Here is a 12,631-nt window from a genome sequence, read left to right as displayed (position 1 = left end):
AGTCAATATCTAATTAGTTTGCTAAGTCTATTCACAACACATGGACAATAGAGACAATAGAGGGAATATGACGTGATTCAAATGTGAAGGTTAAGGTTGTAGGTTATTGAATAGACTGAGAAGGAATGTGTTAAACTCCAGCAACACTGTTAGTTGAAAGAACAGCTTTATTCTTCCACCAGATCCCCGTTTGATCTTCCTCCGCACGGTTGTGGTTTGGGTCTGTCCTCCCTTGTCTGTCAACACTCACCGGCTGTGTTGTCAGTAATATTGATTTGCTGAGGTCATAACATGAAATATGATGTTGAGTCACCGCAGACTGTTTAACTCTGAAAATCAACCGGCTCAACCTGCTGGATGTGAAACACAGTCAGAATGTAATGGAGTGGACCGAGAGGAAGTCAACATATTGACTAGAAATGAAACACATCAGATCCAGTGCAGCAACTGAGTGGAGATGGACGAGCCAAGGATCTGGTAAACTCTGTCCATTAAATGTAAACTTTTCAGAATAAGACCTCATGCAGCATCTGACCTACAAACCTGATTTTGGCAGCAACATTGAGGGTGATGCCAAGTGATGTGAGAGCCACTTAAGTGACAACGCGTCCGCACTACGCACAACGTACTACTTATGAATGAGACTTTAGTTGGTATCAATCTGACAAATCGTGGGAAAATTGTGAGAATTTATAAATCAAATGTTGGCAGGTCTATTTTTGATAGTTTTAAAAACAAGAAACATCCAAAAACCTCTAATCATATAATTCACACCTGCTGGCTAATGAGACTGAGGCCATGTCCACATGTAGCTGGGTATTTAGGAAAACGCATATATTTTTATATGTATACCTGTTGTCCACACAAAACCGCAGTTTTACGTCACCGCAAACGACATTTTCTAAAAACTCTGGCCAAAATGAAGATTTTGGAAAACTCTGGTTTCATGGTTTTGTGTAGACACCGGTAAACTGAGTTTTCAGTTCTTAAACATCACAGCTGAATGACGGGGGCTTATTCTGGTTGGCCGGATTTACGTCTGGAAAATACTGCCCATTATGGGTTTGGCATGTCTCGAGCCACACTCACCGGTGGATTTACCCACTGTGTGGACGGCAGTATTTTTTAAAATGAACGAGGGGGGGATATTCGTTTTTAAAAACACCCGGCTATGTGTGGACATGGCCTAAAAAGGTGGGCTGGGCATACAATCGTGTGCTGTTCATCAGCTTCATCAATTGTTGTTTTATTATGTCTTTGATGACGGCCAAAAGCCAAAACAGGTTTACTGAAGAATAAAGCTGTCATTTATACAACATGTGGTTGCTAGAATCTTTTGTATTTGATGAATTTTTCTGGATTTGCCATTAAAGTAGGACCAACAGCTATAAGCTTTAAGAGTTGAAAAATGATGCCAGTGAGGAAGTGCAGTTTCATTCTGTATAGTTCTTTATTTTATTTACACAAACTGAACAGGGACACAGCGGGTAGAGTGAGCTAGCACCATAGACTGTATACAGAGTGGACAGTGTGGCTCCGCCATCTATCATTGTACGGTTTTGAAGCCAAGATACCCCTGTCTTATGCGCCACCATTGTAGCAGTTTGCAGCCAGAGTCTGTGCAGTACAGACGATGAGGGATTCTGGAAGAATCTGAGTGTAACTGGGTGACAAAAATAATATATATATTTTTTTCTTTCGAGAGTCAAACCACTTCTTAACTCTACCATCCGATATATTTTACAGTCCTCGAAAAAAATACATGAGAACGGTCTTGTTAAACATGACGTAAAACCTTGTTTTTAACCTCATAACTAATGAAAACGCAACTTTTCAGAAAAGGAGGACTTGAATTCAAGGCAGCCAAATGATATCTTCAAATCACCACACCATCAGACTGGAGAAACATTTCTACGAGTTGAAATAATTTTTTAAAGTTTGACCACAGCCCATCTGGAATGGCTGGAAAGCCAGATTTTTTAACCTATACTGCAACCAGCCACCAGGGAGAGCAGGTTTTGTGGAGACCTCACTTCGAGCCGAGCAAGCGGACGTCCATTTTTTTTTACAGTCTATGGCTAGCACCGAAGATAGCAAAGCTATTTATTGCAATGGAAAGATGCACATGGTTCATCTACTTCTAGCAGACTCACACATTACATGTAGTCAGCTTTGGAGTCTGTGTCATGAAATATAAAACTTAAATAACTTAACTTTTTTTTTTTGTTCCTGGTACTTGTGACTTGTACAGAATCCATCTGAGATGTGGGAACTCATAATAGCTTCTGTGGACAAGTACTGTATTGATGTTACGCACGATTGATAAGCATTTAATACATACCCACCTTGGAAAGCCTGAAATACCCCTTTAATGTAGAGCAAAAAAAGGTGTTTAAAGACAACCTAAAATAAACCCTCTGTGATCCTACAAGGTTCAAAGAAACAGAATATTTATGGGTAGTGTCTGATCAACAGGGCTCTGCAGACTCTACATCCCCAGGAACACATGTTCAGTTGTCCACAATATTTTATTCATACGGCTGGGTAAAAAACTCAATATTTCTTCAGCATTGAAAAGAAAAGCTTTCAAATACTGGCTTCAAATGCTTAATTAGTACGCACTAACAAAAGCCCTCTCAGTGCCCAGCAAGAAATACAGTGGAGCAGATTCAAACCAGTGACTGTAGTCTGTTCAACTAAGGGAAGAGATGTGTAATCTGAGGGAAGCAATCGATGTGTACCATTTCCTTAAATGAGGGAAAAGTTTTCGTATATGTGTGATCAGTGTAGGTAACTGAGATTTTTATTTTCATTTTTTTCAATTTCCGTGGGCAAAATTTGATAAATCGAGAGAAAAAAAAGATTAATCTCTGCATACCGTACACTCATCTAAGGGGAAACGTTTAAAATCCATGCCACAGTATAACCAATTATGGGAAGAGGTTTATTAGCTGCAGGTAGATTTAGTGAGGAACCATATTTGCAATCTGAGAGCACAGCTTACTTAAGTAAGAGAAGATTTGCTACCCAAACTGAAGGAGCAGATGTTTAAATCCTCCTAATTTACAAAACAACAAAAATTACAATTATCTGTCATCAGAATTTTAAACTGTGATAGATTTTTCACATTTTTTTTTTTTAATTAATCACAGGACCCTCCCCCAGGCCTCTGTAGGTCTGCTGAAGTTAGCATGATGCTGGTTTAGTCACATCTCATGTAACTGAAATTCTTGCAACCTTGTTTTGTGTTTCGTCAAACGTAGTACAGCACAGACCCCAGTTGTGTAATCCTTTTACCTCAAGGCACAGAAACTTGTCAAAAACAGTGTCAGCAAAAAGAAATCTTGGCTTGATGACACCTCAGACAAGACCTTTAAAGAGGAGGAGCCAAATGTTTTCATCTTCTTGGAACAGAATGTTCACGCAGCTGAAATAACCTCAGAGAAAGGGTGAGCATGACACACCAAAGCAGCACTGTTTATTTATGACGCTGCGTGTGTGTCTGTGCGAGGTTTGGAAGGCTCCTGACAGTTTGAGCTACTGCAGCTATATGGTGCTCTGTGCTTTAGAAAAGAGGGGGTGAGGAGGGGGTGAGACTGAGGAATATGAAGAGAGGGGATCAGGGGGACGGAGGGAAAGGTTGCTGTGTTTTCAGCTGATCCACTTCCTCCCTGATGTTGCTTCTCATTTGTCTTGGCTGGAAAGTGAGCACAAGGCTGGAATACTGATAGCTCTCCTCCCTCCTTCTCTTTTCTTTCTTCCCCATTCTCACCCCCTTCATTTACCCCCCCACGCATATACTCTACATTCTGTCTGCTCAACTGATTTCCTTCCTCCCCCTCTCAATCTCTCCTCCCTTTTTCAACCTCCTCATCCCCTCTCCTGATGCAGCTGCACTCTGTCAACCCAAATTGTCCATCCTCCTCTCCTCTCCTCTCCTCTCCTCTCCTCTCCTCTCCTCTCCTCTCCTCTCCTCTCCTCTCCTCTCCTCTCCTCTCCTCTCCTCTCCTCTCCTCTCCTCTCCTCTCCTCTTCTGCTGCTTGGTCTATCACTTTGCGACTACATCATCCTGCTTCATTTCCCCTCCTCCTTTCTGCTTTTATTTGCGCCCTCCTCTGTCTCCCCCTCGTCTCGCCTTCAGCATCCTCGTTGTGTTTTCTGTCTTGGCTTTCTTTTACCATTCTCTCATTTCAGCATGTACCCTCTCGTTTTCCCGCGTTTGGTCTGCCTCTCGTCACTTTTCTATTTCGCTTTCTTTCCCCCACGTCTCCCCCCAGTCTGTACAACTTAGTTCCTAGCTGATGTGGGTCACGGGGGTGATGAGACGTGAAATCGGAGGTGTGTATATGTGTGTGTTCCTGTGACAGGGAGCAAGAGAGGAAACAGGAAGCAGAGTCACACAAAGAGAGATGGAAAATAAAAGACAGCAGGACAGGTGACTCAGAACAGGTGATGTCCAGTCTGATATTGGAGAGATCTCTGTTGTATCTTTCGGTGGAAAAAGTTAGCTCTTATCAGCCACACCTTTAGACATCTTACTTTGATGAAGAATTGCCCTTTAAGAGTTCTATCTTTGATACCAAAATTTGAACAGAGAAGATTACATTTTAAACTTGAGACATGGTTTCAGACACTTGGAAGCCTTGAAGCTGAACCTTGTTGAGTACGATTTGGTCTCTTGATTGAATTTAAGAAAAACAAATTACAAAAAAGTGCACATTTTTGATCCTGTATTTGATATAATTAATTTGGTTGGAATTGTTAAACGGATGTGCCAGGACATTTCCTGGTGGCCTGTGACTGTCCGATTGACCTGCTTGGAGCAGTCATTGTAAACAGCAGGGATGAGTAGATGGACCACTCTGAATATGCAAGTGCTACTCTCATAGCTGGGTTATTGTGACGAACAGTTTGCCATAGTTTACCACCTAGCCTCTCCTCTAGCAGCTCAGGGATCATGAAGATGTAAAAGCCTCTCCATGGATCCTGTAGTGCCATAAGACAAAAACAAAGCCTGTGTTAGGAGATTTGATTCTGTTCCTGAGGTGATGTAATGACAGGAGGGATTCGCACTGTTATGCAAACTGTCTTCTACGCTATAGTGGTCTGACTCTGGTGTTGTACAGTTAGTAATAATTTGTTTGTGTCACTACTTCAGCAGCCAAATGGAACAAACTCAGACTGACACTTAAAAAATTAACAGACCACCTTGAATTGCTATAGTAACAGCAGCTGTGACCATAGACTGTATAACCAATGGGCGTAGTCTCCCAGACATCACCCATCTGTTTTGAAGCAAATTGGCTGGCGTGGCCATCAGAAGTGGGATCAGCTTTGAGTCTCCACACTAACCGCTAAGGGGCACCTGGTAGTGATGTGAGCTGAGCTGCCTCTGATAGGGCGAACTTGCAATCTCAAAATCTTCTAAACTGAGCAAGAAAGAATTAAAATAGAATTGAAAATAACTTTATTGTCATTGTAACAATTACAACGAAATTGAAGTAATCAAAAAAACAAAAGTAAGAAAGTGTATAAAAAGTGCAAAAAGGTCCATAAGAAAATAGATGATGACAGCTTATCCATCATTCTCCAGTTCAGCCAGCCTCCACCTCCACGGGGTCCAGGACTGAGCTTCTTCAGTCATGCTCCATCTCTGTCTCCTAGATCCAATCTGCTCACAGCAGGTGAAGCTCTTCCAACATGGTGTTGGTGTCTGATGTTAGGTCTGTTAGACATGTCTGTGAATAGCATGATGCTACTCTGCCCTCTGGTATTCCCTCTGTTGCTGGGTTAGCATGGCTAGCTCGTCCATCTCATTGGAGATAGACCTTGAGTTCTCAATAACGATGGATGGAAGGACAGGTTGATGTCATCACCTCTCACACCTGAGAACCAGCATGTTGTCCTCGCCTCCTTCTCCTCACCTTGTGGGAAGACATCTGGCCTTACACCAGTTAGCATTGAAATGCAACAGGCTGCTAACAGCTGAGTTAACGTGTAAACAATGCAGCCATGGTTACATGTAAGATCTCTTGACAAACACAGGAGAAAAAGTAGTAAAAATATCACTGAGGCCAAAAAAAGTTTGGTGTCCATGTCCAACAAATGAGCCATACAAAGTAATGATCCACTCCAAATACAAAGATTACAAAAAAGAGACAAAAAATTACAAGCAATGGACAAAGAACAGAGAGCAGCTATAGCCAACAGGGCTGTGCCTAGCAACAAAAAAGTGCCAAGCAAAAAAATCCCCCCGTACAGTGTATGCTGATAGTGAAATTGGTGATTTAGATGGGAGATAGTTTTTGTGTACCAGGCTGTAGTGAAAGCTGCTTTTTTGGCTTGGTGTGAAGCCAGCCTCAAGTGGACACTCGGAAAACAGCAGATTTTAGCACTTCCGCATTGTCTCATATTTTTTTAAACCCAAGGTTGCTGCTTGGCTGTGACACATCAACAGTTACCTTCTGCTCAGGGTTAAATCCCTAATCATCTCTTCAGTGGAGGACCCAGCATCCTTCTGATGCTCTCTCCAAGTTATGGTGTTATTCTGTCACTGTATTTGCAGCAACCTACCAATTCAGACAAATTTAAGGCAGACATGCATGCGTGAGCTTTACTAGCATCCCACCCATTCAGATCCCTGTGTAGATAATGAAGTGAGAAACTGAGGGCATTCATAACCTGACTTAAAAGATACTGCTACATGTTAGCCGCTTAAAAGACATTAGAGTTTAACATAGACCCTTTAACATAGCTGTATCATTATCATTTTATTTTGGTCAATGTCTGCAATCCCTAACATGTGATCCTAATATGGAATTATACATTTTTATAAGCCTAGTTATGTCCTATAAGAGAACTGGGATTTTTTTTATTTCCGCTAAGTTAAGTTCATTTTTTTTTACATAGTTTTTGAAGAAATACATTACTTCAGTAAGATCCTGCAAGATCGCTTGTCTTTGAAAATGAACTGTCACGACCAGAAACCTCTTTTTGGGCATACACAAGAACTTTTGTACCATCAGTGAACCGACTGTTACATTTATACATTTGTTCGGTCTTTGTTGGAAAGAATTGTGCTGTTCCCTCCAGTATCCCTGTGGATTTTTCTGAATTGGAAATTATTTGAAATTGTGATGCATTTATTACAATCTCTAAAACTCATCCTTTGTGGCCAATTCACATTTAAGATTATTGGAAGTGAAATTCATTTCATCCTCCGTGTCACTTAAATTGCCTTCTCTCCTCAGTCTGTGCTCCCCCCGGTGACCAGATTTTTGATGGTTCTCTCTGTCTCTCTCTGTGTTCGATAAAAAAAGATATGATTTATGAAAAATGTCATCAGTGTTAGCGCAGAGTTACAGAGGAGCACAGCATCTCAGCCCGCTCTCAGGGACTTCAATCTATCACGATGACCTGGCCTCTGTGGTGTGGGATCATAAACGCAGCGCTGTTTGTTTGCTTCCTGTTCATTTGAGCTTCTGTGGTGAAGATTGACTTGTTGATTGACTGCTTCATGGACTGTTTGATCGACCGAGTGTGACTGGTTGCTGTCACCAGCAGGCTGTTTGTAGGAAGCAAAGTGAACAAAACAAAGCAAAGTTTGCTTTCAACACAACGTTAACTATCCGAGGAGAGCTCTCGCTTCCTCTCGGGATGATCCGTTGTCGATGGGATGAGGTTTGACAGCTCAACAGACAGCCTCTCAGCCTCTCGCTCAGACTTCTTCTCCTCACTTCCTCTGCAGCAGGCAAAGAGCAGCCATAAGGTTGTCTCCTTTTCCGTTCCTTTTTACAATCTCTGAATTTAATGAGCATCTGCAGCCGAGCAGTCGATGGTTTGCTGATGAGTAAGAACTCGTTTGTTTTGATCATTCCCTTCAAAGTTAGGAGGCTGGATAGATTTTTCCTTTGAATGGAGTGTCAGGAGATCTCGCTAACAGTGATAAAGAAAGATACTTCCTGAAATGTCAAATCAAAGTTATGGTCATGATGAGTTAAAGCCTAATTTTACATGAATCAATGAATGATGGAATACACAGAGAGAGGCGCATCATAACGGCAAAGAGGTCGTGATGATGTGGGAGTTGGATCATAGAAGTCTGATATACCGGCTTCAGCTCTCGACTCGCGGAGCAAAGCTTGTTGGTTTGACTTAAACTTTTGTTCAGAGATGTTTTTCTCTTTATATCAAACTGTTTTCAAAACCTTGTTTGTGCTGTAGGAGGTCAGCCACATGGTGCAGAAGTCTGAAATGTTTAACATCAAAGAAAAGTACAGCCTGATGGTTTATGCTCACTTCATTGAGACATTGCTGACAAGTGGAATTTTTGAGTCTACTATCTGTGACTTTCTGCAACCAACATTCACGCGTGAAGTCTAATGCCAGTGCCTGAAGATGCAGAGCCTGTTTTGCTCATTGGGTCCTCCTCTTTTTTATTCCTGTTTCAGCAAAACTAACAGGTTTCATGAAGTCTGGGGTAACTGCACATAGACACTCTCAATTGTTCCTCTATTTTCCAGAGGACTGAACCCCGACTGATCCCGTTATCACTTCACACATCATACAAGTATCTGGGTGATTCACAGAGGATTTAATTTTTCCACTTTTGATGAATACACAAATGAAGCAGGTAGTATCCTGAACATGTCATGAGTTTGTGGTGTTTATATAACTTACCTATTTGCACAATTCACGTCGTACAGTTTGACATTTATGTTTTGTCTAATTACATCTTTCAATGATTTCCCTCGATAAGATCTGATTTTATCTGAATGACTTTGTTTTCTACACACATCATTAAGTGTGACACCATTTTATTCTTTTCAGGAGGCCCTTGTTGTACTGTTCTTGTTTTATTTTCTTGCACTTTTTTCAGACAACTAAACTGTTGGGACTACACCCCATGTGCTTTTTTGTTCTTTAATTTTAACAACTTATTTTTCAGTCTTGTTTATCCTTCAGAACAAATTTAATAAAAAATCAAAAACAGGAATGGGGTTGGATCTATTTTCAGATGTCCTCAATTAGCAGAGCTGAAACAAATTACTTTCAATTTAGTTTGAGCTTTTTAAATAAAAACAGCACGCGTGTTCGGTGCCATTAAGTGATTTTCATTACTACTTCAAGGTGAGATTTTCATTAAATCTATTCAAAATGACTTTGCTTTTAGAAAAATACACCAAAAGAAATGTTTTTTTTTTTTGTTTTTTTTTCGCTTACCTTGAGAGCTATCAGGCATGCAAATACTCTCCATCTGAAGGATGGTGCCACTGAAATACACAAACTGAAGGCTGTGGCAGGTGATGACACTGAACACAGAACAAAGTTGAGTTTGAAAACCTCAACATCAATGTCTTTTAGCAAACTCCGAAGCACAGTCAATACCAAAAATGTGAAAACTGACTTTCAAACCATTTCTTGTGTTTGCATAGAAAAAAAGCTCCAGGCGCTCTTGTGTTTTGGTATGAACTGTACCTTTGAACTGCTGCTGTTGGCCAGCACATCGTGTTACTGCAGAGGCTCACATCTTTATAAATAACAATCCTTTAAAGTGCCATTCATCTACAGCCGCTCGTCCATTCTCTTTTGAGATCTATGAAATCCTCTTTCCCCTCCCTTCCCCACACATGTTCACCCCTCCCCTTTCCCCATTCCCTCCCTCGCTCTCTGTAATTCAGATTATTTCAATTCATATTTCATCCTTTGCTGTTTTATTCCAACGTGATCTATTATTCACGTCCTGTTTTAAAAATGTATCAGAGCCAAGGTCACTGATCCGTGCTGGCTCCTTTCTGGCTCATAAGACACCACGGGCGCACACACACACACACACACACACACACACACACACACACACACACACACACACACACACACACACACACACACACACACACACACACACACGCACACGCACACAGGTGTAGTGATAAATAAACACACTGACACAGAGAAACACATAAATGTCCATGGAAATTATGCATGAAGTTTGAGATAGAGAGAGACAGATAGGGAGAAAGAGAAAGAGACATAAGTCTAAGAAAGAGAAAAGACAGGAAGAGGGACTAAACATCCTGGATGACCTAAAATTGGTTTCTAAAATTGTTGGACAAAAACAAACCTGGCAACCCAGAACAGCCTGTCTGAGGCAGACATAACCACTCTAACACAGTGGTAAGGTGCACAGTTAACACCTGAACACATATAGTTTTGTCCATGGTTAAAGTATTTCTGATTCTGATTCTTATTGTTTTACAAAAACTCATGCAACTATTGAGGTAGGGCCACGGTGACTCCTTCAGATAAAGCTCCTCTTCATTGTCCTCCTCTTCCATCTCTCTGTGAAGCAAATGTTTGGGTGTGTATGCAGTGAAATCACAGGTGACAGCTACAAGATTGTTACGACAGTAGCTACCTCTGCTTCTATTGGTTTACACGGACATGTTGAATTTTGGAGGCATCACCGTCTGATCCTTGATAGTGTGAGATGAGGTCTACAAAAGGTCAGCTTTGTTTTGTAAACAATGATGCTACTATATATTGCTACTGTAAAATGTAGTTATTTACAGTTCTGTTGAAAGAATAGAATAGAATAAATTAGAATGGAATTGAACAGAAGAAGTGCAATAATGAAAAAACAAATAAAAAATAATGAGAAAAATAATTAATAATAATGAATAATAATAATAACAACAATAGAATAATAAATACAGTAATTATTAGAAATGATAATAAAAAAATAAAAATAACAATATGAAATAAGAAATTTAAAAAAATATGGATGGAAATATAGAAAAATATTACTATTTACATGTTAACATAGCAACAAGATAAGTACAAAGATCAGCACTTGTCAATTACTGCCCAAAACTGAATATTTGCTTACATTCAATCTCACAACTGATCAGCAACTATCACCTTTCAGCATCTGGCAACAAAATGTAATAAACTGTTTAGCTAGCAGTTAGCATTAAATAGAATAGAATAGAATAGAAAATACTTTATTTATCCCTGAGGGGAAATTCAGGAGTCACCGCAGCATTTAAGAAAACAAAAGTAAGAAAGAGTATAGAAAGTGCAAAAAAAGTCCTTAAGAAATTAGATGACGACATCCCGTCCACCACTCGTCCACCACTCTCTAGCCCAGCCAGTCTCCACCTCCACAGGGTCCAGGACTGAGCCTCCCCAGCAGTCTGTTCAGTCTCTGTCTCCTGGATCCTGTCTGCTCACAGCAGGTGAAGCTCCTTCAATGTGGGGCCGGCGTCCGATGTCAGCTCCGTCAGCCACGTCCGTGAACAGCTCGATGCCGCTGGGTTAGCACAGCTATCTCGTCCATCCCCTGGAGATAGATCCCACGTTCCCAACAACCATGGATGGAAGGACAGGTCCACGTCGTCACCTCCCAGCTCACATCCGAGAACCAGCACGTCGTCCTCACGTCCTCCTCTTCAGCTCGAGGGAAATCATCAAGCCCTACACTAGTTAGCATTGACATGCTACAGGCTGCTAACAGCTAATTTTGCATGTAAACAATGCAGCCATGGTTTCATGTAGGATCTCCAGACAAACACAGGAGAAAAGTAGTAAAAAATATCGCAGAAGCCACAAAAAGTTTGGTGTCCGTGACCCACAATGAACCATACAAAGTGATGATCCACTCCAAATACAAAGATTACGAAAAAGAGACATTAAAATTACAAGAAACGGACAAAGACGAGAGAGCTGCTGCAACAGGCAGCTACTTGGGTAGCGCCTAGCAACATTACTAGAAACCATTCCAAGTTAAACTTTTTTTGTGAAGTGTTAACCTGCAGCAACATCTGTTTATCTGTGGTGAGAGGTCTCAGCTTCACTGTAAATAATACATTACACTGAGGCTTCACTCTGACTGACTTCACTCGTATGAATTTAAAAAAGTAACAGGTTTTTTAATACTGCTTTGACTTCAAAAAGAAACTTGAAAATCCTCACAAGTCTTTATTCTTATGTCAAATCTGAAAGTGTAGATAATATCTTGGCTGAATCAAAGCTAAAACTGAAGGGGGAAAAATGCTTGACCTTTTACATGTGAGAAATAAAAAACAATGTAGGAGAGCAAATGTGGAGACATTCCAGGATCTCAGTTTCATTTATATTAAATTATACTTTATATAAAGTGTATTCACAGGAAATTGAAGATTCAGTAGGATTGAAATTCTTGAAACATATCTTTGATTTTATTTCCACTTGCACTTCCATCAGATTTTAAACCACCTACCCTTCTGCAGAAGGAGCCTATTGATTTTCACAGTGCCCTTTAATGTAATGTAAGGATTATTTTCCAGACGTGGAGCCGTGGCCAACACTTTAATCCAATTATTAAACCTTGGTTTGCTGGTCTCTGTCCAAAATGAGATCATGTTTTGTGTGCCATAAACAAAGATCTGAAGTGGAGATGTCTTACATAAGCTGCGTTTATCTGAGTACAGACCTGAACTACCACCATTTGTAAACCTTATTTAACCCGCTTTGGCATCTTCCCCCTCTCTATGTGGTGACATCAGGAAGAACAAGAGTGAGTTTTTAGTGAGAGTGGGAGAGAGAATGAGAGAGGGAGGTAGGGGTGGGCGATATAGCCTCAAAATTATAT

General features: G+C 40.7%; 1 protein-coding gene across 2 annotated transcripts in view; it reads left to right on the top strand.

The window, feature by feature from the left end:
* LOC141804619 (protein ELFN1-like) overlaps positions 1-12,631 on the top strand; it is a 149,189-nt gene that overhangs the window by 72,205 nt on the left and 64,353 nt on the right. The window lies entirely within an intron of this gene.

The sequence above is a fragment of the Halichoeres trimaculatus genome, unplaced genomic scaffold (genome assembly GCF_033239565.1).
Source record: "Halichoeres trimaculatus isolate MK-OKI-2021-1 unplaced genomic scaffold, fHalTri1.1 fHalTri1_scaffold_2, whole genome shotgun sequence".
NCBI classification, from domain to species: Eukaryota; Metazoa; Chordata; class Actinopteri; order Labriformes; family Labridae; genus Halichoeres; species Halichoeres trimaculatus.
This window is presented reverse-complemented; position numbering and strand designations above follow the sequence as displayed.